The sequence below is a fragment of the Triturus cristatus genome, chromosome 1_1 (genome assembly GCF_964204655.1).
Source record: "Triturus cristatus chromosome 1_1, aTriCri1.1, whole genome shotgun sequence".
In the NCBI taxonomy this organism is placed as follows: Eukaryota; Metazoa; Chordata; class Amphibia; order Caudata; family Salamandridae; genus Triturus; species Triturus cristatus.
This window is the reverse complement of record NC_140579.1, coordinates 350,146,688-350,172,583: the sequence shown is the minus strand read 5'-3', so window position 1 is coordinate 350,172,583 and position 25,896 is coordinate 350,146,688.

Genomic DNA, 25,896 nt, shown 5'->3' with positions numbered 1-25,896 from the left:
TTCCTCTAAAATCAGCTGAACTACGAATTCCAATTTACTCACCTGTTATCAGGAGAGAACTCAGTGCTGCATCTTTTAGCCCAGCACTGACCCTGAAAAGTCATTCTAAGCGCACTTACCAATAACTTGTATTTCCTTCCATAGGAATCCATTGTATGGGTTTCAGCAGAGAAGTTTCTAAGTGTGTAGTTTTGGAACTTACCAATATTCCTCTAAAATCAGCCAAACTATGAATTCTGATTTACTAACCTGTTATCAACAGAGAACACAGAGCTGCATCTTTTACCCCAGCACTGACCCTGAAAAGTAATTCTAAGCGTACTTACCAGTAACTTGTATTTCTTTCCATAGGAATCCATTGTGTGGTTTTCAGCAGAAAAATGTCTTAGTGTGGAGTGTTGGAACTTACAAATATTCCTCTAAAATCAGCCGAACTACGAATTCCAATTTACTCACCTGTTATCAGGAGAGAACTCAGTGCTGCATCTTTTAGCCCAGCACTGACCCTGAAAATTAATTCTAAGCGTACTTACCAGTAACTTGTATTTCTTTCCATAGGAATCCATTGTGTGGTTTTCAGCAGAAAAATGTCTTAGTGTGGAGTGTTGGAACTTACAAATATTCCTCTAAAATCAGCCGAACTACGAATTCCAATTTACTCACCTGTTATCAGGAGAGAACTCAGTGCTACATCTTTTAGCCCAGCACTGACCCTGAAAAGTAATTCTAAGCATACTTACCAGTAACTTGTATTTCCTTCCGTAGGAATCCATTGTATGGTTTTTGTTGGAAACGGCCCTTTTTGCAGGGTTATCCCCAAACTTTTTGCTTCTTCCTCCTTTATTTTTTCTGACCCGTGGTTGTTGGCAATAGGACTCTGGGCACTTTACCACTGCTGATCAGTGCTAAAGTGCATATGCTCTCCGTATAAATTGTTATATTGATTGGTTATCCATGATTGGCATATTTGTTTCACCTGTTAGCCCCTAGTAAAGTGCACTGCGTGTGCCAGGGCTGGTGATTCAAATGCTACTAGTGGGCTGCAGCACTGATTGTGCCACCCACAGGAGTAGCGCTAAAATGATGTCTTAGGCCTGCTTGCAGTGCCTATGCGCAGTCCAGGACTGCCATGTCGACCTGGCCAGTGCACCCACTGACCAGGCCTTATCCTTCCCTTTCTGTACATGTCAGGCATCCCTATGGTGGCCCTAGGTACCCCCCTGGGCTGGGTGCAGTGTATCTGAAAGGTAGGGCATGTACTGAGGTGTGTAACATGCCCTGGTAGTGAATTACAGCCATTTTCGTTTTTCACTGCTGAGAGGCTATCTTGCCCATAGGATAGAATGGGGAAGGCTGTTTACATGCCTATCTTCCCATAGGGGCAAGATAGAAAATCCAAGTTTGGTATCTCTGTGTTCAGAATTTAATTATACATCTTTTTAGCAAGATGGTTTTTAAATTCACTGTGTGGGAATAGCACTTTTTAGAAAGTAGCTATTCTCCTGTTTAACCTTCCTGTGTGCCTGTGTGCTGGTTGGCTGACTGGTGTCAGGTGATGTGCTAGGTGGCTCCAGGAGCCTGGATGAGTCAGCAGCAGGGTGAATAGGGAGATCTGCTTTAGATGGGTGGGAGGAGTAGTCCCTGGGTCTGAATAGGGCTGCCCCTGACAAACACAAAGCTGGCTCCACCCCCTGCTGGCCAGGCTGAGGACTCTGCCTCTGCTGGCACAAAGAAGGCTCCACCTCCTGCTGAGCGTCTAACGACCCTGCCCCTCACTCTGAAAGGAACCAGGTGCTCCAGAGCAGAGCACACCCAGGAACCGGTTTGAGCAGGGGAATCCCCCCACTGGAAAAAAGAGAGACAAAGACTTGGAGGGGTATAAGAAGAGGACCCCAGACACCTAAAACTTTAGATCACTTTGGAACTAAGAAGAAACCTCTGCCAAGGAGAAAGCTGGAAGAAACTGAAGAGGAGAAGACTGCCTGCTTGCTGTTTTGCTTTGCTGCCAAGGAGAGGGGAAGGACTTTGCTGTGTCCCCTTCTTTTGATTCTGATCTCCAAGGGCCTGAGAAGAGCTGGCTCCCTGTTAAGAAGTCCCAGGAACAAAAGGACTTCACCACCAGCTCCCCTGGAACTCTGCTGAAGGAGTTCTGACCTGCCTTGGAGTGCTTGCCCAGTCTTGGGGCCTCAGGAGGTCGTTTTGCTGTGTTTGGGAGCTGGGAAGCAGAAGCGTGAACAAGAGTGACTGGTACCCAACGCATCATCCGATTGCGTGTCGCAAGACGAGAGTGCGTGGAAAATTTCATCGCAGCACCATCGCAACACGCAGGGTCTCCGCATCGCCGAGTGCGTCGAGCATCGTCCCGAAGCGTGAAGCTTCCTGCCATTGCGAGGGTTGTCGCAGAACCAGTTTGCGGGCCGCACCACTGCCGGTGCGTGAAAAATCTCCAATCGCTGCGTGCGTCGACGCAGAGTCCCGTTCCGTGGCGCATCGAGAGTTGCGGCGCCGGAAGTCAACGCTGCGCCACGCATCGCACCACATCGAAGAGTGTCGCATCGAACCTGTGCGTGAAGCTTCCCCCTAAGAAACCTACGCAACGAAAGCCAAAGGTATCGCATCCTCCCCCTACAGATCGGAGCCGGCGCATCCACCTCTGCTGCGTGAAGCAGGGCTGCTGCAAAGCCTCCCCAGGATCTCAGGAGCATCGCATCGCCTTTGCCATCTTCCTTGTTATAGCTTTTGGGAACCTTATCGCAACTACAGGTACTGTTGGGCACGAAAGTGTCGCATTTTGTGCATTGAGAGTCGCATTGTGCAGGACACTGACTTTGACATCCTGGAGTACTTTCTGCAAACTCTTGAACTATCCTTAAAGTAACCTTTTTGAATTATATGTTGGTTTGTCTGTAGTATTTGGTCTTGTGAAGTTTTTAGTAAGGATACATTATTTTTCTAAAACTGGTGTGGAGTAAATCTGTGGTGTTTTCACTGTGTTACTGTGAGTGTTGGTACAAATACTTTACACATTGCCTTTGATAGCCTAGACTGCTCAGGCCAAGCTACCTAGAGGGTGAGCAGGGGCTATCTTAACAGTGTATCCCCCTTTCCCTGACTAGAAGCAAGGGTCCCTACTTGGACAGTGGTACCTACCCTGCCAACTAGAGACCCCCAGATCTAACATTGGTGGTCAGCGGTGAGGATTGAACTTGTATTTGTACTTGACCCACAGTAATTGGTGTACATCACTAGTTTAAGTGCAGACCAATAGACAACCACATACTATATTATTGATTCTATTTTGGAGTAACTCTTCAAGAGCATCATGTCTCAGGTGGCAACAAGTGAGAGGGCAGAATTGGAGTTTTCCATGGAGGATCTGTATTCGTACAAGGTTGAGGACCTCAAGCAATTCTGCAAAGACCTTGGTTGCCCTGTGAAAAGCGGATCTAGAAGGGATGTGCTACAAAGAGTCTTGAAGGCCTGGTGGGAGGCCCAAGAAGAGGATGATGCAGATGAAGAGGATGGTTTTGTTTCCCAAGCTCTGCCCGTGGTCGGACCAGTCTCAAGGGCTGGCAGCTCCCATTCCAGTAGGAGTCTCACTCCAGAGGAGTTGGAGGAGAATCAAAGGGCTAGAGATCATGAGTTAGAAGTCATGAGGCTTGAGTTGAAGCTGATGGAAATGGAAACCCAAAACAAAATAGAAGAGAGCAAGAAGATGTATGCCTTGGAAGAATTGAAATTGACCTTGGCACATGAATTAAGAATGAGGGAGCTTGATATGGAGCTCGAGAGGCTTGAGGCCATGAGTGTCTCAGCTGAAGAAGAAAGGTTAGCTCAGGAAGTGAGCTTTGCTGAGTTGGAGGTGGAGTCCAGCTCAGATGGTGGCAGCAAGATTGTAGTTTCTAGTGCTGAGAGAAAGGTACAAACACCCAGAGATGTGGCGCCTAACTTGAGGGAGGGGGTTGACATACACCAGGGAGTTCAGGTTTATGATGTAGTTCCAGTGGAGTGCAGTGTCCCTGAAGTGGATTGGGGAACTGGCACAGGGGACCATATTCCTAGTGGTGGGAGGGACACTCTACTGACCCTAGATGAGAGGTACAGGGAGAGGGGTTCCCCCATGGTAGAAACCTTGGTGTGTGAGTGTGAAGACCGCCCAGAAGAGTGTGAGTTGTGTGACAGAGACAGTCAGGTACTGTCTTGCCAATCTCAGGAGAGTGGTGTGGGGTACTTGTGTGAGGCACTGGAGGGTGAGGCAAACGGTAGCTTGGTTAACAACTGTGGGGGGCTGTGTGATTCATTTGTTGAAGAGCATATTTTAAGTCCCTGTTTTCCAGAGCTATGCCAACACCCGGTGGAGTGTGAGTTCTCTGGTTCCAGAGAGCTTGCGTTGGAGGCAGACCTTTGGTTGGATGTCAAAAGGTCTGGAGAGGCATTGGGGAGTGATCCCAAAAGGAGTGGCCCGGATATCTTCCAGACCTGTGAGGTGGAAGAGGTTCAGTGTAGCCCGGTTAGGTCCCAGTGTAGTGGGAGGGGTGTAGGGGCTCACGTCCTGTCTCAGTGGAGAAGGGGTGAGTGTGGGACTGTGGGTCCCAAGGTGCCTGAAACCCCGTCTCAAGGCCTGGAGGGTTCCTTAAGAGAACACCAGGTTGGGGGCCTAGACAGTGCTAGTAGGCCATTTGAGGAGGATCTCCTAGTGTCAGGAGAACCTGGAGCCTCTGTAAACAGAGCTCCAGTGGTTCTGGTGTCTGGCGGTACCGCTCCAGTTGGGAGGGTGCAGAAGTCCAGACTGAGGGGTGAGAGGGGGATGTGTTCCCCAGTGGGAGAACCAGTGGGTCAGGGACCAGCCAGAAGGGCTGAGTCCCCTAGGAGTGACCATGGTGACACCACTTCTGTCCTGGGGGATCTTCGCACACTGTCAGGTGGACAGGGGCTGGGAGATCTGCGCCAGGCAGACTGTCACGAGACACATGAGTCATGTGTCACCCTCGGGGAGATACTGTGTGAGTCCCCAGAAGTCCTGGCATGCCAGGCAGGTGTGCAACCGCAGGGTTTAGTCCCTGGGATGGGAGGCCAGGTTCAGGATCTGCCTGACCTGGGGGGAAGGACATCTGTAAGCTGTGTCCTGACCGGTTTGGCTTCCAGGGGTACCCCTCCAGTGGGGAGAGTGCAGCTCTCTGGAAGGGGGTGCAGAGGGAGAGAGTCCTCGCCTCTGACCCCGGTGCAACCTGAGGGTTTAGACCCTAGGTTGGGAGACCAGTTGCTGGAGAGAGGTCCTGAACTGGAGGGAGGGACATCTGTAAGCAGTGTCTCTACCAGTTTGTCTTTGAGGTGTACCGCTCCGAGTAGGAGGGTGCAGAATTCTGGAAGAGGGTGCAGAGGGAGGGAGTCCTCGCCTCTGACCCCGGTTCACCTGGAGGGTGTAGACCCTAGGTGGGAGGGCCAGGTCCGGGGTGTCCCCCCTGACCTGGAATCCCAGTTGCAGGATAGAACCCCTGAACTGGTGGGTGAATGGTGCAGGACACCTGCCACAGGTGCCCTGACTATTCTAGAAGGGGGTACCGCTCCAGGTGGGAGGGTACAAAGCCCCAAGGAAGAGGAGGACTGGGTATGGAAAAGCCTACCCCAGCCTCCTGTCCAGCCACCGGATACAGGCCCGGAGCTGGTCGGTCAGTGCCAGGTTGTCAGACCCGACCTGACAGGGAAGGGAGTGGACAAAGGGTGCCAAGCACCTGGGGCTACCGCCCCCCACCCTCTGACGCCACAGGGGTTTGAGGGCACTGAGAGGAATAAGTCCTGGGTCTCATCCCTGACCACTGTCAGTAATCACTGTGGCTTGCTGTCTGTCTGTTGGGACACATCTGTGAGCAAGTTAAGGCTAGGTGCTGCACAGGTGGTGTCCACAGGTGAGGAGAAGGGTTCCACATGGGTTGGCGTGGTGGACCCTGAGAGTATGGATGGAGAGATCCCACCGGGTTCAGGAAGGCATAGAACAGGAATAGTGCCCTGCTGTTTGGGCCAGTTTCCGTGTTCTATCGCCCTAAGCAGGGAATCCCATCGAGGTATCGTTTGGTCTACCCTGGCTTTAGGCTGGAAGGGGGTTGTGTTGGAAACGGCCCTTTTTGCAGGGTTATCCCCAAACTTTTTGCTTCTTCCTCCTTTATTTTTTCTGACCCGTGGTTGTTGGCAATAGGACTCTGGGCACTTTACCACTGCTGATCAGTGCTAAAGTGCATATGCTCTCCGTATAAATTGTTATATTGATTGGTTATCCATGATTGGCATATTTGTTTCACCTGTTAGCCCCTAGTAAAGTGCACTGCGTGTGCCAGGGCTGGTGATTCAAATGCTACTAGTGGGCTGCAGCACTGATTGTGCCACCCACAGGAGTAGCGCTAAAATGATGTCTTAGGCCTGCTTGCAGTGCCTATGCGCAGTCCAGGACTGCCATGTCGACCTGGCCAGTGCACCCACTGACCAGGCCTTATCCTTCCCTTTCTGTACATGTCAGGCATCCCTATGGTGGCCCTAGGTTCCCCCCCTGGGCTGGGTGCAGTGTATCTGAAAGGTAGGGCATGTACTGAGGTGTGTAACATGCCCTGGTAGTGAATTACAGCCATTTTCGTTTTTCACTGCTGAGAGGCTATCTTGCCCATAGGATAGAATGGGGAAGGCTGTTTACATGCCTATCTTCCCATAGGGGCAAGATAGAAAATCCAAGTTTGGTATCTCTGTGTTCAGAATTTAATTATACATCTTTTTAGCAAGATGGTTTTTAAATTCACTGTGTGGGAATAGCACTTTTTAGAAAGTAGCTATTCTCCTGTTTAACCTTCCTGTGTGCCTGTGTGCTGGTTGGCTGACTGGTGTCAGGTGATGTGCTAGGTGGCTCCAGGAGCCTGGATGAGTCAGCAGCAGGGTGAATAGGGAGATCTGCTTTAGATGGGTGGGAGGAGTAGTCCCTGGGTCTGAATAGGGCTGCCCCTGACAAACACAAAGCTGGCTCCACCCCCTGCTGGCCAGGCTGAGGACTCTGCCTCTGCTGGCACAAAGAAGGCTCCACCTCCTGCTGAGCGTCTAACGACCCTGCCCCTCACTCTGAAAGGAACCAGGTGCTCCAGAGCAGAGCACACCCAGGAACCGGTTTGAGCAGGGGAATCCCCCCACTGGAAAAAAGAGAGACAAAGACTTGGAGGGGTATAAGAAGAGGACCCCAGACACCTAAAACTTTAGATCACTTTGGAACTAAGAAGAAACCTCTGCCAAGGAGAAAGCTGGAAGAAACTGAAGAGGAGAAGACTGCCTGCTTGCTGTTTTGCTTTGCTGCCAAGGAGAGGGGAAGGACTTTGCTGTGTCCCCTTCTTTTGATTCTGATCTCCAAGGGCCTGAGAAGAGCTGGCTCCCTGTTAAGAAGTCCCAGGAACAAAAGGACTTCACCACCAGCTCCCCTGGAACTCTGCTGAAGGAGTTCTGACCTGCCTTGGAGTGCTTGCCCAGTCTTGGGGCCTCAGGAGGTCGTTTTGCTGTGTTTGGGAGCTGGGAAGCAGAAGCGTGAACAAGAGTGACTGGTACCCAACGCATCATCCGATTGCGTGTCGCAAGACGAGAGTGCGTGGAAAATTTCATCGCAGCACCATCGCAACACGCAGGGTCTCCGCATCGCCGAGTGCGTCGAGCATCGTCCCGAAGCGTGAAGCTTCCTGCCATTGCGAGGGTTGTCGCAGAACCAGTTTGCGGGCCGCACCACTGCCGGTGCGTGAAAAATCTCCAATCGCTGCGTGCGTCGACGCAGAGTCCCGTTCCGTGGCGCATCGAGAGTTGCGGCGCCGGAAGTCAACGCTGCGCCACGCATCGCACCACATCGAAGAGTGTCGCATCGAACCTGTGCGTGAAGCTTCCCCCTAAGAAACCTACGCAACGAAAGCCAAAGGTATCGCATCCTCCCCCTACAGATCGGAGCCGGCGCATCCACCTCTGCTGCGTGAAGCAGGGCTGCTGCAAAGCCTCCCCAGGATCTCAGGAGCATCGCATCGCCTTTGCCATCTTCCTTGTTATAGCTTTTGGGAACCTTATCGCAACTACAGGTACTGTTGGGCACGAAAGTGTCGCATTTTGTGCATTGAGAGTCGCATTGTGCAGGACACTGACTTTGACATCCTGGAGTACTTTCTGCAAACTCTTGAACTATCCTTAAAGTAACCTTTTTGAATTATATGTTGGTTTGTCTGTAGTATTTGGTCTTGTGAAGTTTTTAGTAAGGATACATTATTTTTCTAAAACTGGTGTGGAGTAAATCTGTGGTGTTTTCACTGTGTTACTGTGAGTGTTGGTACAAATACTTTACACATTGCCTTTGATAGCCTAGACTGCTCAGGCCAAGCTACCTAGAGGGTGAGCAGGGGTTATCTTAACAGTGTATCCCCCTTTCCCTGACTAGAAGCAAGGGTCCCTACTTGGACAGTGGTACCTACCCTGCCAACTAGAGACCCCCAGATCTAACAGTTTTCAGCAGAGAAGTTTCGAAGTGTGGAGTTTTGGAACTTACAAATATTCCTCTAAAATCAGACAAACTACGAATTCCGATTTACTTACCTGTTATCAGGAGAGAACTCAGTGCTGCATCTTTTAGCCCAGCACTGACCCTGAAAAGTAATTCTAAGCGTACTTACCAATAACTTGTATTTCCTTCCATAGGAATGCATTATATGGTTTTCAGCAGAGAAGTTTCTAAGTGTGGAGTTTTGGAACTTACAAATATTCCTCTAAAATCAGCCAAACTACGAATTCTGATTTACTAACCTGTTATCAAGAGAGAACACAGTGCTGCATCTTGTAGCCCAGCACTGACCCTGAAAAGTAATTCTAAGCGTACTTACCAGTAACTTGTATTTCTTTCCATAGGAATCCATTGTGTGGTTTTCAGCAGAAAAATTTCTAAGTGTGGAGTGTTGGAACTTACAAATATTCCTCTAAAATCAGCCGAACTACGAATTTCGATTTACTCACCTGTTATCAGGAGAGACCTCATTGCTGAATCTTTAAGGCCAGTACTGATCCTGAAAAGTAATTGTAACCGTACTTACCAGTAACTTGAGTTTCATTCCATAGGCTAACATTGACTGGTTTCACTTGGAAATTCTCCTCAGTGTGGAGGTTTGGAACTCTAAAATATTCCTCTAAAATCAGCCGAACTACGAATTCCGATTTACTCAAATGTTATCAGGAGAGACCTCAGTGCTGAATCTTTAAGGCCAGTACTGATCTTGAAAAGTAATTCTAACCGTACTTACCAGTAACTTGTATTTCCTTCCATAGGCTTATATTGACTGGTTTCACTTGGAAATTCTTCTAAGTATGGAGTTTTGGAACTTTAAAATATTCCTCTAAAATCAGCCAAACTACGAATTCCGATTTACTCACATGTTATCAGGAGAGAACTCAGTGCTGCATCTTTTAGCCCAGCACTGACCCTGAAAAGTAATTCTAAGCGTACTTACCAGTAACTTGTATTTACTTCCATAGGAATCCATTGTGTGGTTTTCAGCAGAGAAGTTTCTAAGTGTGGAGTTTTGGAACTTACAAATATTCCTCTATACTCAGCTAAACTACGAATTCCGATTTACTCTCATGTTATCAGGAGAGAACCCAGTGCTGCATCTTTTAGCCCAGCACTGACCCTGAAAAGTAATTCTAGGCGTACTTACCAGTAGCTTGTATTTCCTTCAATAGGAATCCGTTGTGTGGTTTTCAGCAGAAAAGTATGAAAGTGTGAAGTTTTGGAACTTACAAATATTCCTCTAAAATCAGCCGAACTATGAATTCCGATTTACTCACCTGTTATCAGGAGAGACCTCAGTGCTGAATCTTTAAGGCCAATACTGATCCTGAAAAGTAATTCTAACCGTACTTACCAGTAACTTGTATTTCCTTCCATAGGCTTATATTGACTGGTTTCACTTGGAAATTCTTCTAAGTATGGAGTTTTGGAACTTTAAAATATTCCTCTAAAATCAGCCAAACTACGAATTCCGATTTACTCACATGTTATCAGGAGAGAACTCAGTGCTGCATCTTTTAGCCCAGCACTGACCCTGAAAAGTAATTCTAAGCATACTTACCAGTAACTTGTATTTCCTTCCATAGGAATCTATTGTGTGGTTTTCAGCAGAGAAGTTTCGAAGTGTGGAGTTTTGGTACTTACAAATATTCCTCTAAAATAAGCCAAACTACGAATTTCGATTTACTCACCTGTTATCAGGAGAGATCCCAGAGCTGCATCTCTTAGCCCAGCACTGACCCTGAAAAGTAATTCAAAGCGTACTTACAAGTAACTTCTATTTCATTCCATAGGAATCCATTGTGTTTTTCAGCAGAAAAGTATCTAAGTGTGGAGTTTTGGAACTTACAAATATTCCTCTAAAATCAGCCGAACTACGAATTCCGATTTACTCAAATGTTATCAGGAGAGACCTCAGTGCTGAATCTTTAAGGCCAGTACTGATCCTGAAAAGTAATTCTAACCGTACTAACCAGTAACTTGTATTTCCTTCCATAGGCTTACATTGACTGGTTTCACTTGGAAATTCTTCTTAGTGTGGAGTTTTGGAACTTTAAAATATTCCTCTAAAATCAGCCAAACTATGAATTCCGATTTACTCAAATGTTATCAGGCGAGACCTCAGTGCTGCATCTTTTGGCCCAGCACTGACCCTGAAAAGTAATTCTAAGCATACTTACCGGTAACTTGTATTTCCTTCCATAGGAATCCATTGTGTTGTTTTCAGCAGAGAAGTTTCGAAGTGTGGAGTTTTGGAACTAACAAATATTCCTCTAAAATCAGCTGAATTCCGAATTCCGATTTACTCTCATGTTATCAGGAGAGAACCCAGTGCTGCATCTTTTAGCCCAGCACTGACCCTGAAAAGTAATTCTAGGCGTACTTACCAGTAGCTTGTATTTCCTTCAATAGGAATCCGTTGTGTGGTTTTCAGCAGAAAAGTATGAAAGTGTGGAGTTTTGGAACTTACAAATATTCCTCTATACTCAGCTAAACTACGAATTCCGATTTACTCACCTGTTATCGGGAGAGAACCCAGTGCTGCATCTTTTAGCCCAGCACTGACCCTGAAAAGTAATTCTAAGCATACTTACCAGTAACTTGTATTTCCTTCCATAGGAATCCATTGTGTGGTTTTCAGCAGAAAAGTTTCTAAGTGTGGAGTTTTGGAACTAACAAATATTCCTCTAAAATCAGCTGAATTCCAAATTCCGGTTTACTCTCATGTTATCAGGAGAGAACCCAGTGCTGCATCTTTTAGCCCAGCACTGACCCTGAAAAGTAATTCTAGGCGTACTTACCAGTAGCTTGTATTTCCTTCAATAGGAATCCGTTGTGTGGTTTTCAGCAGAAAAGTATGAAAGTGTGGAGTTTTGGAACTTACAAATATTCCTCTAAAATCAGCCGAACTATGAATTCCGATTTACTCACCTGTTATCAGGAGAGACCTCAGTGCTGAATCTTTAAGGCCAATACTGATCCTGAAAAGTAATTCTAACCGTACTTACCAGTAACTTGTATTTCCTTCCTTAGGCTTACATTGACTGGTTTCACTTGGAAATTCTTCTTAGTGTGGAGTTTTGGAACTTTAAAATATTCCTCTAAAATCAGCCAAACTACGAATTCTGATTTACTCAAATGTTATCAGGAGAGACCTCAGTACTGCATCTTTTAGCCCAGCACTGACCCCGAAAAGTAATTCTAAGCATCCTTCCATAGGAATCCATTGTGTGGTTTTCAGCAGAGAAGTTTCGAAGTGTGGAGTTTTGGTACTTACAAATATTGCTCTAAAATAAGCCAAACTACGAATTCCAATTTACTCACCTGTTATCAGGAGAGAACTCAGTGCTGCATCTTTTAGCCCAGCACTGACCCTGAAAAGTAATTCTAAGCGTACTTACGAATAAGTTGTATTTCCTTCAATAGGAATCCATTGTATGGGTTTCAGCAGAGAAGTTTCTAAGTGTGGAGTTTTGGAACTTACAAATATTCCTCTAAAATCAGCTGAATTCCGAATTCCGATTTACTCTCCTGTTATCAGGAGAGAACACAGTGCTGCATCTTTTAGACCAGCACTGACCCTGAAAAGTAATTCTAGGAGTACTTACCAGTAGCTTGTATTTCCTTCCATAGGAATCCATTGTGTGTTTTTCAGCAGAAAAGTATGAAAGTGTGGAGTTTTGGAACTTACAAATATTCCTCTAAAATCAGCCGAACTACGAATTCCGATTTACTCATCTGTTATCAGGAGAGATCCCAGTGCTACATCTTTTAGCCCAGCACTGACCCTGAAAAGTAATTCTAAGCATACTTACCAGTAACTTGTATTTCCTTCAATAGGAATCCATTGTATGGGTTTCAGCAGAGAAGTTGCTAAGTGTGGGGTTTTGGAACTTACAAATATTCCTCTAAAATCAGCCGAACTCCGAATTTCGATTTTCTCACCTGTTATCAGGAGAGACCTCAGTGCTGAATCTTTAAGGCCAGTACTGATCCTGAAAAGTAATTCTAACCGTACTTACCAGTAGGTTGAATTTCCTTCCATAGGCTAACATTGACTGGTTTCACTTGGAAATTCTTCTCAGTGTGGAGGTTTGGAACTTTAAAATAATCCTCTAAAATCAGCCGAACTACGAATTCCGATTTACTCACCTGTTATCAGGAGAGACCTCAGTGCTGAAACTTTAAGGCCAGTACTGATCCTGAAAACTAATTCTAACCGTACTTACCAGTAACTTGTATTTCCTTCCATAGGCTTACATTGACTGGTTTCACTTGGCAATTCTTCTCAGTGTGGAGGTTTGGAACTTTAAAATATTCCTCTAAAATCAGCCGAACTACGAATTCCGATTTACTCACCTGTTATTAGGAGAGACCTCAGTGCTGCATCTTTTAGCCTAGCACGGACCCTGAAAAGTAATTCTAAGCGTACTTTCCAGTAACTTGTATTTACTTCCATATGAATCCATTGTGTGGTTTTCAGCAGAGAAGTTTCTAAGTATGGAGTTTTGGAACATACAAATATTCCTCTAAAATCAGCCAAACTACGAATTCTGATTTACTTACCTGTTATCAAGAGAGAACACAGTGCTGCATCTTTTAGCCCAGCACTGACTCTGAAAAGTAATTCTAAGCGTACTTACCAGTAACTTGTATTTCTTTCCATAGGGATCCATTGTGTGGTTTTCAGCAGAAAAGTTTATAAGTGTGGAGTGTTGGAACATACAAATATTCCTCTAAAATCAGCCGAACTATGAATTCCGATTTACTCACCTGTTATCAGGAGAGACCTCAGTGCTGAATCTTTAAGGCTAGTACTGATCCTAAAAAGTAATTCTAACCGTACTTACCAGTAACTTGTATTTCGTTCCATAGGGTAACATTGACTGGTTTCATTTAGAAATTCTTCTAAGTGTGGAGTTTTGGAACTTTAAAATTTTCCTCTAAAATCAGCTGAACTACGAATTCCAATGTACTCACCTGTTATCAGGAGAGAACTCAGTGCTGCATCTTTTAGCCCAGCACTGACCCTGAAAAGTAATTCTAAGCGTACTTACCAATAACTTGTATTTCCTTCCATAGGAATCCATTGTATGGGTTTCAGCAGAGAAGTTTCTAAGTGTGGAGTTTTGGAACTTACAAATATTCCTCTAAAATCAGCCAAACTACGAATTCTGATTTACTAACCTGTTATCAAGAGAGAACACAGTGCTGCATCTTTTAGCCCAGCACTGACCCTGAAAAGTAATTCTAAGCGTACTTACCAGTAACTTGTATTTCTTTCCATAGGAATCCATTGTGTGGTTTTCAGCAGAAAAATGTCTAAGTGTGGAGTGTTGGAACTTACAAATATTCCTCTAAAATCAGCCGAACTACGAATTCCAAATTACTCACCTGTTATCAGGAGAGAACTCAGTGCTGCATCTTTTAGCCCAGCACTGACCCTGAAAATTAATTCTAAGCGTACTTAGCAGTAACTTGTATTTCCTTCCATAGGAATCCATTGTGTGGTTTTCAGCAGAAAAGTATGAAAGTGTGGAGTTTTGGAACTTACAAATATTCCTCTAAAATCAGCCGAACTACGAATTCCGATTTACTCATCTGTTATCAGGAGAGATCCCAGTGCTACATCTTTTAGCCCAGCACTGACCCTGAAAAGTAATTCTAAGGGTACTTACCAGTAACTTGTATTTCCTTCCATAGGAATCCATTGTGTTGTTTTCAGCAGAGAAGTTTTGAAGTGTGGAGTTTTGGTACTTACAAATTTTCCTCTAAAATATGCCAAACCACGAATTCCGATTTACTCACATGTTATCAGGAGAGAACTCAGTGCTGCATCTTCTAGCCCAGCACTGACCCTGAAAAGGAATTCTAAGCGTTCTTACCAGTAACTTGTATTTACTTCCATAGAAATCCATTGTGTGGTTTTCAGCAGAGAAGTTTCTAAGTGTGGAGTTTTGGAACTTACAAATATTCCTCTAAAATCAGCCAAACTACGAATTCTGATTTACTTACCTGTTATCAAGAGAGAACACAGTGCTGCATCTTTTAGCCCAGCACTGACCCTGAAAAGTAATTCTAAGTGTACTTACCAGTAACTTGTATTTCTTTCCATAGGAATCCATTGTGTGGTTTTCAGCAGAAAAGTTTATAAGTGTGGAGTGTTGGAACTTACAAATATTCCTCATAAAATCAGCCGAACTATGAATTCCGATTTACTCACCTGTTATCAGGAGAGACCTCAGTGCTGAATCTTTAAGGCCAGTACTGATCCTGAAAAGTAATTCTAACCGTACTTACCAGTAACTTGTATTTCCTTCCATAGGGTAACATTGACTGGTTTCACTTGGAAATTCTTCTAAGTGTGGAGTTTTGGAACTTTAAAATATTCCTCTAAAATCAGCTGAACTACGAATTCCAATTTACTCACCTGTTATCAGGAGAGAACTCAGTGCTGCATCTTTTAGACCAGCACTGACCCTGAAAAGTAATTCTAAGCGTACTTACCAATAACTTGTATTTCCTTCCATAGGAATCCATTGTATGGGTTTCAGCAGAGAAGTTTCTAAGTGTGGAGTTTTGGAACTTACACATATTCCTCTAAAATCAGCCAAACTACGAATTCTGATTTACTAACCTGTTATCAAGAGAGAACACAGTGCTGCATCTTTTAGCCCAGCACTGACCCTGAAAAGTAATTCTAAGCGTACTTACCAGTAACTTGTATATCTTTCCATAGGAATCCATTGTGTGGTTTTCAGCAGAAAAATGTCTAAGTGTGGAGTGTTGGAACTTACAAATATTCCTCTAAAATCAGCCGAACTACGAATTCCGATTTACTCATCTGTTATCAGGAGAGATCCCAGTGCTACATCTTTTAGCCCAGCACTGACCCTGAAAAGTAATTCTAAGGGTACTTACCAGTAACTTGTATTTCCTTCCATAGGAATCCATTGTGTTGTTTTCAGCAGAGAAGTTTCGAAGTGTGGAGTTTTGGTACTTACAAATTTTCCTCTAAAATAAGCCAAACTACGAATTCCGATTTACTCACATGTTATCAGGAGAGAACTCAGTGCTGCATCTTCTAGCTCAGCACTGACCCTGAAAAGTAATTCTAAGCGTACTTACCAGTAACTTGTATTTACTTCCATAGGAATCCATTGTGTGGTTTTCAGCAGAAAAGTTTATAAGTGTGGAGTGTTGGAACTTACAAATATTCCTCTAAAATCAGCCGAACTATGAATTCCGATTTACTCACCTGTTATCAGGAGAGACCTCAGTGCTAAATCTTTAAGGCCAGTACTGATCCTGAAAAGTAATTCTAACCGTACTTACCAGTAACTTGTATTTCCTTCCATAGGGTAACATTGATTGGTTTCACTTAGAAATTCTTCTAAGTGTGGAGGTTTGGAACTCTAAAATATTCCTCTAAAATCAGCCAAACTACGAATTCCGATTTACTCAAATGTTATCAGGAGAGACCTCAGTGCTGAATCTTTAAGGCCAGTACTGACCCTATAAAGTAATTCTAAGCGTACTTACCAGTAGCTTGTTTTTCCTTCAATAGGAATCCATTGTGTGGTTTTCAGCAGAAAAGTATGAAAATGTGGAGTTTTGGAACTTACAAATATTCCTCTAAAATCAGCCGAACTACGAATTCCGATTTACTCATCTGTTATCAGGAGAGATCCCAGTGCTACATCTTTTAGCCCAGCACTGACCCTGAAAAGTAATTCTAAGCATACTTACCAGTAACTTGTATTTCCTTCCGTAGGAATCCATTGTATGGTTTTCAGCACAGAAGTTTCGAAGTGTGGAGTTTTGGAACTTACAAATATTCCTCTAAAATCAGACGAACTACGAATTCCGATTTACTCACCTGTTATCAGGAGAGAACTCAGTGCTGCATCTTTTAGCCTAGCACTGACCCTGAAAAGTAATTCTAAGCGTACTTACCAATAACTTGTATTTCCTTCCATAGGAATCCATTGTATGGTTTTCAGCAGAGAAGTTTCTAAGTGTGGAGTTTTGGAACTTACAAATATTCCTCTAAAATCAGCCAAACTACGAATTCTGATTTACTAACCTGTTATCAAGAGAGAACACAGTGCTGCATCTTGTAGCCCAGCACTGACCCTGAAAAGTAATTGTAAGCGTACTTACCAGTAACTTGTATTTCTTTCCATAGGAATCCATTGTGGGGTTTTCAGCAGAAAAATTTCTAAGTGTGGAGTGTTGGAACTTACAAATATTCCTCTAAAATCAGCCGAACTACGAATTCTGATTTGCTCAAATGTTATCAGGAAAGACCTCAGTGCTGAATCTTTAAGGACAGTACTGATCCTGAAAAGTAATTCTAACCGTACTAACCAGTAACTTGTATTTCCTTCCATAGGCTTACATTGACTGGTTTCACTTGGAAATTCTTCTTAGTGTGGAGTTTTGGAACTTTAAAATATTCCTCTAAAATCAGCCAAACTATGAATTCCGATTTACTCAAATGTTATCAGGCGAGACCGCAGTGCTGCATCTTTTGGCCCAGCACTGACCCTGAAAAGTAGTTCTAAGCATACTTACCAGTAACTTGTATTTCCTTCCATAGGAATCCATTGTGTGGTTTCCAGCAGAGAAGTTTCGAAGTGTGTAGTTTTGGTACTTACAAATATTCCTCTAAAATAAGCCAAACTACGAATTCGGATTTACTCACATGTCATCAGGAGACAACTCAGTGCTGCATCTTTTAGTCCAGCACTGACCCTGAAAAGAAATTCTAAGCGTACTTACCAGTAACTTGTATTTCCTTCCTTAGGAATCCATTTTGTGGTTTTCAGCAGAAAAGTTTCGAAGTGTGGAGTTTTGGAACTAACAAATATTCCTCTAAAATCAGCTGAATTCCGAATTCCGATTTACTCTCCTGTTATCAGGAGAGAACCCAGTGCTGCATCTTTTAGCCCAGCACTGACCCTGAAAAGTAATTCTAGGCGTACTTACCAGTAGCTTGTATTTCCTTCAATAGGAATCCGTTGTGTGGTTTTCAGCAGAAAAGTATGAAAGTGTGGAGTTTTGGAACTTACAAATATTCCTCTAAAATCAGCCGAACTACGAATTCTGATTTACTCACCTGTTATCAGGAGAGACCTCAGTGATGAATCTTTAAGGCCAGTACTGACCCTGAAAATTAATTCTAAGCGTACTTACAAGTAACTTGTATTTCCTTCCATGGGAATCCATTGTGTGGTTTTCAGCAGAAAAGTATCTAAGTGTGGAGTTTCGGAGCTTACAAATATTCCTCTAAAATCAGCCGAACTACGAATTCCGATATACTCAAATGTTATCAGGAGCGAGCTCAGTGCTGAATCTTTAAGGCCAGTACTGATCCTGAAAAGTAATTCTAACCGTACTTACCAGTAACTTGTATTTCCTTCCTTAGGCTTACATTGACTGGTTTCACTTGGAAATTCTTCTTAGTGTGGAGTTTTGGAACTTTAAAATATTCCTCTAAAATCAGCCAAACTACGAATTCTTATTTACTCAAATGTTATCAGTAGAGACCTCAGTGCTGCATCTTTTAGCCCAGCACTGACCCTGAAAAGTAATTCTAAGCATACTTACCAGTAACTTGTATTTCCTTCCATAGGAATCCATTGTGTGGTTTTCAGCAGAGAAGTTTCAAAGTGTGGAGTTTTGGTACTTACAAATATTGCTCTAAAATAAGCCAAACTACGAATTCCAATTTACTCACCTGTTATCAGGAGAGAACTCAGTGCTGCATCTTTTAGCCCAGCACTGACCCTGAAAAGTAATTCTAAGCGTACTTACCAATAAGTTGTATTTCCTTCCATAGGAATCCATTGTATGGGTTTCAGCAGAGAAGTATTAAAGTGTGGAGTTTTGGAACTTACAAATATTCCTCTAAAATCAGCCGAACTACGAATTCCGATTTACTCATCTGTTACCAGGAGAGATCCCAGTGCTACATCTTTTAGCCCAGCACTGACCCTGAAAAGTAATTCTAAGCATACTTACCAGTAACTTGTATTTCCTTCCATAGGAATCCATTGTGTGGTTTCCAGCAGAAAAGTTTCTAAGTGTTGGGTTTTGGAACTTACAAATATTCCTCTAAAATCAGCCGAACTACGAATTTCGATTTTCTCACCTGTTATCAGGAGAGACCTCAGTGCTGAATCTTTAAGGCCAGTACTGATCCTGAAAAGTAATTCTAACCGTACTTACCAGTAGGTTGAATTTCCTTCCATAGGCTAACATTGACTGGTTTCACTTGGAAATTCTTCTCAGTGTGGAGGTTTGGAACTTTAAAATAATCCTCTAAAATCAGCCGAACTACGAATTCCGATTTACTCACCTGTTAACAGGAGAGACCTCAGTGCTGAATCTTTAAGGCCAGTACTGATCCTGAAAAGTAATTCTAACCGTACTTACTAGTTGGTTGAATTTCCTTCCATAGGCTAACATTGACTGGTTTCACTTGGCAATTCTTCTCAGTGTGGAGGTTTGGAACTTTAAAATATTCCTCTAAAATCAGCCGAACTACGAATTCCGATTTACTCACCTGTTATCAGGAGAGACCTCAGTGCTGCATCTTTTAGCCTATCACGGACCCTGAAAAGTAATTCTAAGCGTACTTTCCAGTAACTTGTATTTACTTCCTTAGGAATCCATTGTGTGGTTTTCAGCAGAGAAGTTTCTAAGTGTGGAGTTTTGGAACATACAACTATTCCTCTAAAATCAGCCAAACTACGAATTCTGATTTACTTACCTGTTATCAAGAGAGAACACAGTGCTGCATCTTTTAGCCCAGCACTGACTCTGAAAAGTAATTCTAAGCGTACTTACCAGTAACTTGCATTTCTTTCCATAGGAATCCCTTGTGTGGTTTTCAGCAGAAAAGTTTATAAGTGTGGAGTGTTGGAACATACAAATATTCCTCTAAAATCAGCCGAACTATGAATTCCGATTTACTCACCTGTTATCAGGAGAGACCTCAGTGCTGAATCTTTAAGGCCAGTACTGATCCTGAAAAGTAATTCTAACCGTACTTACCAGTAACTTGTATTTCCTTCCATAGGGTAACATTGACTGGTTTCACTTAGAAATTCTTCTAAGTGTGGAGTTTTGGAACTTTAAAATTTTCCTCTAAAATCAGCTGAACTACGAATTCCAATGTACTCACCTGTTATCAGGAGAGAACTCAGTGCTGCATCTTTTAGCCCAGCACTGACCCTGAAAAGTAATTCTAAGCGTACTTACCAATAACTTGTATTTCCTTCCATAGGAATCCATTGTATGGGTTTCAGCAGAGAAGTTTCTAAGTGTGGAGTTTTGGAACTTACAAATATTCCTCTAAAATCAGCCAAACTACGAATTCTGATTTACTAACCTGTTATCAAGAGAGAACACAGTGCTGCATCTTTTAGCCCAGCACTGACCCTGAAAAGTAATTCTAAGCGTACTTACCAGTAACTTGTATTTCTTTCCATAGGAATCCATTGTGTGGTTTTCAGCAGAAAAATGTCGAAGTGTGGAGTGTTGGAACTTGCAAATATTCCTCTAAAATCAGCCGAACTACGAATTCTGAGTTACTCACCTGTTATCAGGAGAGAACTCAGTGCTGCATCTTTTAGCCCAGCACTGACCCTGAAAATTAATTCTAAGCGTACTTACCAGTAACTTGTATTTCCTTCCATAGGAATCCATTGTGTGGTTTTCAGCAGAAAAGTATGAAAGTGTGGAGTTTTGGAACTTACAAATATTCCTCTAAAATCAGCCGAACTACGAATTCCGATTTACTCATCTGTTATCAGGAGAGATCCCAGTGCTACATCTTTTAGCCCAGCACTGACCCTGAAAAGTAATTCTAAGGGTACTTACCAGTAACTTGTATTTACTTCCATAGGAATCCATTGTGTGGTTCTCAGCAGAGAAGTTTCGAAGTGTGGAGTTTTGGTAGTTACAAATTTTCCTCTAAAATAAGCCAAACTATGAATTCCGATTTACTCACATGTTATCAGGAGAGAACTCAGTGCTGCATCTTCTAGCCCAGCACTGACCCTGAAAAGTAATTCTAAGCGTTCTTACCAGTAACTTGTATTTACTTCCATAGGAATCCATTGTGTGGTTCTCAGCAGAGAAGTTTCTAAGTGTGGAGTTTTGGAACTTACAAATATTCCTCTAAAATCAGCCAAACTACGAATTCTGATTTACTTACCTGTTAACAAGAGAGAACACAGTGCTGCATCTTTTAGCCCAGCACTGACCCTGAAAAGTAATTCTAAGCGTACTTACCAATAACTTGTATTTCCTTCCATAGGAATCCATTGTATGGGTTTCAGCAGAGAAGTTTCTAAGTGTGGAGTTTTGGAACTTACAAATATTCCTCTAAAATCAGCCAAACTACGAATTCTGATTTACTAACCTGTTATCAAGAGAGAACACAGTGCTGCATCTTTTAGCCCAGCACGGACCCTGAAAAGTAATTCTAAGCGTACTTACCAGTAACTTGTATTTCTTTCCATAGGAATCCATTGTGTGGTTTTCAGCAGAAAAATGTCGAAGTGTGGAGTGTTGGAACTTGCAAATATTCCTCTAAAATCAGCCGAACTACGAATTCTGATTTACTCACCTGTTATCAGGAGAGAACTCAGTGCTGCATCTTTTAGCCCAGCACTGACCCTGAAAATTAATTCTAAGCGTACTTACCAGTAGCTTGTATTTCCTTCAATAGGAATCCATTGTGTGGTTTTCAGCAGAAAAGTATGAAAGTGTGGAGTTTTGGAACTTACAAATATTCCTCTAAAATCAGCCGAACTACGAATTCCGATTTACTCATCTGTTATCAGGAGAGATCCCAGTGCTACATCTTTTAGCCCAGCACTGACCCTGAAAAGTAATTCTAAGCATACTTACCAGTAACTTGTATTTCCTTCCATAGGAATCCATTGTATGGTTTTCAGCAGAGAAGTTTCGAAGTGTGGAGTTTTGGAACTTACAAATATTCCTCTAAAATCAGACGAACTACGAATTCCGATTTACTCACCTGTTATCAGGAGAGAACTCAGTGCTGCATCTTTTAGCCCAGCACTGACCCTGAAAAGTAATTCTAAGGGTACTTACCTATAACTTGTATTTCCTTCCATAGGAATCCATTGTATGGTTTTCAGCAGAGAAGTTTCTAAGTGTGGAGTTTTGGAACTTACAAATATTCCTCTAAAATCAGCCAAACTACGAATTCTGATTTACTAACCTGTTATCAAGAGAGAACACAGTGCTGCATCTTGTAGCCCAGCACTGACCCTGAAAAGTAATTGTAAGCGTACTTACCAGTAACTTGTATTTCTTTCCATAGGAATCCATTGTGTGGTTTTCAGCAGAAAAATTTCTAAGTGTGGAGTGTTGGAACTTACAAATATTCCTCTAAAATCAGCCGAACTACGAATTTCGATTTACTCACCTGTTATCAGGAGAGACGTCAGTGCTGAATCTTTAAGGCCAGTACTGATCCTGAAAAGTAATTGTAACCGTACTTACCAGTAACTTGAGTTTCCTTCCATAGGCTAACATTGACTGGTTTCACTTGGAAATTCTTCTCAGTGTGAAGGTTTGGAACTCTAAAATATTCCTCTAAAATCAGCCGAACTACGAATTCCGATTTACTCAAATGTTATCAGGAGAGACCTCAGTGCTGAATCTTTAAGGCCAGTACTGATCCTGAAAAGTAATTCTAACCGTACTTACCAGTAACTTGTATTTCCTTCCATAGGCTTACATTGACTGGTTTCACTTGGAAATTCTTCTAAGTATGGAGTTTTGGAACTTTCAAATATTCCTCTAAAATCAGCCAAACTACGAATTCCGATTTACTCACATGTTATCAGGAGAGAACTCAGTGCTGCATCTTTTAGTCCAGCACTGACCCTGAAAAGTAATTCTAAGCATACTTACCAGTAACTTGTATTTCCTTCCATAGGAATCCATTGTGTGGTTTTCAGCAGAGAAGTTTCGAAGTGTGGAGTTTTGGTACTTACAAATATTCCTCTAAAATAAGCCAAACTACGAATTTCGATTTACTCACCTGTTATCAGGAGAGATCCCAGAGCTGCATCTTTTGGCCCAGCACTGACCCTGAAAAGTAATTCTAAGCATACTTACCAGTAACTTGTATTTCCTTCCATAGGAATCCATTGTGTGGTTTCCAGAAGAGAAGTTTCGAAGTGTGTAGTTTTGGTACTTACAAATATTCCTCTAAAATAAGCCAAACTACGAATTCCGATTTACTCACATGTCATCAGGAGACAACTCAGTGCTGCATCTTTTAGCCCAGCACTGACCCTGAAAAGAAATTCTAAGCGTACTTACCAGTAACTTATATTTCCTTACTTAGGAATCCATTGTGTGGTTTTCAGCAGAAAAGTTTCGAAGTGTGGAGTTTTGGAACTAACAAATATTCCTCTAAAATCAGCTGAATTCCGAATTCCGATTTACTCTCCTGCTATCAGGAGAGAACCCAGTGCTGCATCTTTTAGCCCAGCACTGACCCTGAAAAGTAATTCTAGGCATACTTACCAGTAGCTTGTATTTCCTTCAATAGGAATCCGTTGTGTGGTTTTCAGCAGAAAAGTATGAAAGTGTGGAGTTTTGGAACTTACAAATATTCCTCTAAAATCAGCCGAACTACGAATTCTGATTTACTCACCTGTTATCAGGAGAGACCTCAGTGCTGAATCTTTAAGGCCAGTACTGATCCTGAAAAGTAATTGTAACCGTACTTACCCGTAACTTGAATTTCCTTCCATAGGCTAACATTGACTTGTTTCACTTGGAAATTCTTCTCAGTGTGGAGGTTTGGAACTCTAAAATATTCCTCTAAAATCAGCCAAACTACGAATTCCGATTTACTCAAATGTTATCAGGAGAGACCTCAGTGCTGAATCTTTAAGGCCAGTACTGATCCTGAAAACTAATTCTAACCGTACTTACCAGTAACTTGTATTTCCTTCCATAGGCTTACATTGACTGGTTTCACTTGGAAATTCTTCTAAGTGTGGAGTTTTGGAACTTTAAAATATTTCTCTAAAATCAGCCAAACTACGAATTCCGATTTACTCACATGTTATCAGGAGAGAACTCAGTGCTGCATCTTTTAGCCCAGCACTGACCCTGAAAAGTTATTCTAAGCATACTTACCAGTAACTTGTATTTCCTTCCATAGGAATCCATTGTGTGGATTTCAGCAGAGAAGTTTCGAAGTGTGGAGTTTTGGTACTTACAAATATTCCTCTATAATAAGCCAAACTACGAATTCCGATTTACTCACCTGTTATCAGGAGAGATCCCAGAGCTGCATCTTTTAGCCCAGCACTGACCCTGAAAAGTAATTCGAAGCGTACTTACAAGTAACTTGTATTTCCTTCCATAGGAATCCATTGTGTGGTTTTCAGCAGAAAAGTATCTAAGTGTGGAGTTTTGGAGCTTACAAATATTCCTCTAAAATCAGCCGAACTACGAATTCCGATATACTCAAATGTTATCAGGAGAGACCCCAGTGCTGAATCTTTAAGGCCAGTACTGATCCTGAAAAGTAATTCTAACCGTACTTACCAGTAACTTGTATTTCCTTCCTTAGGCTTACATTGACTGGTTTCACTTGGAAATTCTTCTTAGTGTGGAGTTTTGGAACTTTAAAATATTCCTCTAAAATCAGCCAAACTACGAATTCTTATTTACTCAAATGTTATCAGGAGAGACCTCAGTGCTGCATCTTTTAGCCCAGCACTGACCCAGAAAAGTAATTCTAAGCATACTTACCAGTAACTTGTATTTCCTTCCATAGGAATCCATTGTGTGGTTTTCAGCAGAGAAGTTTCGAAGTGTGGAGTTTTGGTACTTACAAATATTGCTCTAAAATAAGCCAAACTACGAATTCCAATTTACTCACCTGTTATCAGGAGAGAACTCAGTGCTGCATCTTTTAGCCCAGCACTGACCCTGAAAAGTAATTCTAAGCGTACTTACCAATAAGTTGTATTTCCTTCCATAGGAATCCATTGTATGGGTTTCAGCAGAGAAGTTTCTAAGTGTGGAGTTTTGGAACTTACAAATATTCCTCTAAAATCAGCTGAATTCCGAATTCCGATTTAGTCTCCTGTTATCAGGAGAGAACACAGTGCTGCATCTTTTAGCCCAGCACTGACCCTGAAAAGTAATTCTAGGAGTACTTACCAGTAGCTTGTATTTCCTTCCATAGGAATCCATTGTGTGGTTTTCAGCAGAAAAGTATGAAAGTGTGGAGTTTTGGAACTTACAAATATTCCTCTAAAATCAGCCGAACTACGAATTCCGATTTACTCATCTGTTATCAGGAGAGATCCCAGTGCTACATCTTTTAGCCCAGCACTGACCCTGAAAAGTAATTCTAAGCATACTTACCAGTAACTTGTATTTCCTTCCATAGGAATCCATTGTGTGGTTTTCAGCAGAAAAGTTTCTAAGTGTGGGGTTTTGGAACTTACAAATATTCCTCTAAAATCAGCCGAACTACGAATTTCGATTTTCTCACCTGTTATCAGGAGAGACCTCAGTGCTGAATCTTTAAGGCCAGTACTGATCCTGAAAAGTAATTCTAACCGTACTTACTAGTTGGTTGAATTTCCTTCCATAGGCTAACATTGACTGGTTTCACTTGGCAATTCTTCTCAGTGTGGAGGTTTGGAACTTTAAAATATTCCTCTAAAATCAGCCGAACTACGAATTCCGATTTACTCACCTGTTATCAGGAGAGACCTCAGTGCTGCATCTTTTAGCCTAGCACAGACCCTGAAAAGTAATTCTAAGCGTACTTTCCAGTAACTTGTATTTACTTCCATAGGAATCCATTGTGTGGTTTTCAGCAGAGAAGTTTCTAAGTGTGGAGTTTTGGAACATACAAATATTCCTCTAAAATCAGCCAAACTACGAATTCTGATTTACTTACCTGTTATCAAGAGAGAACACAGTGCTGCATCTTTTAGCCCAGCACTGACTCTGAAAAGTAATTCTAAGCGTACTTACCAGTAACTTGTATTTCTTTCCATAGGAATCCATTGTGTGGTTTTCAGCAGAAAAGTTTATAAGTCTGGAGTGTTGGAACATACAAATATTCCTCTAAAATCAGCCGAACTATGAATTCCGATTTACTCACCTGTTATCAGGAGAGACCTCAGTGCTGAATCTTTAAGGCCAGTACTGATCCTGAAAAGTAATTCTAACCGTACTTACCAGTAACTTGTATTTCCTTCCATAGGGTAACATTGACTGGTTTCACTTAGAAATTCTTCTAAGTGTGG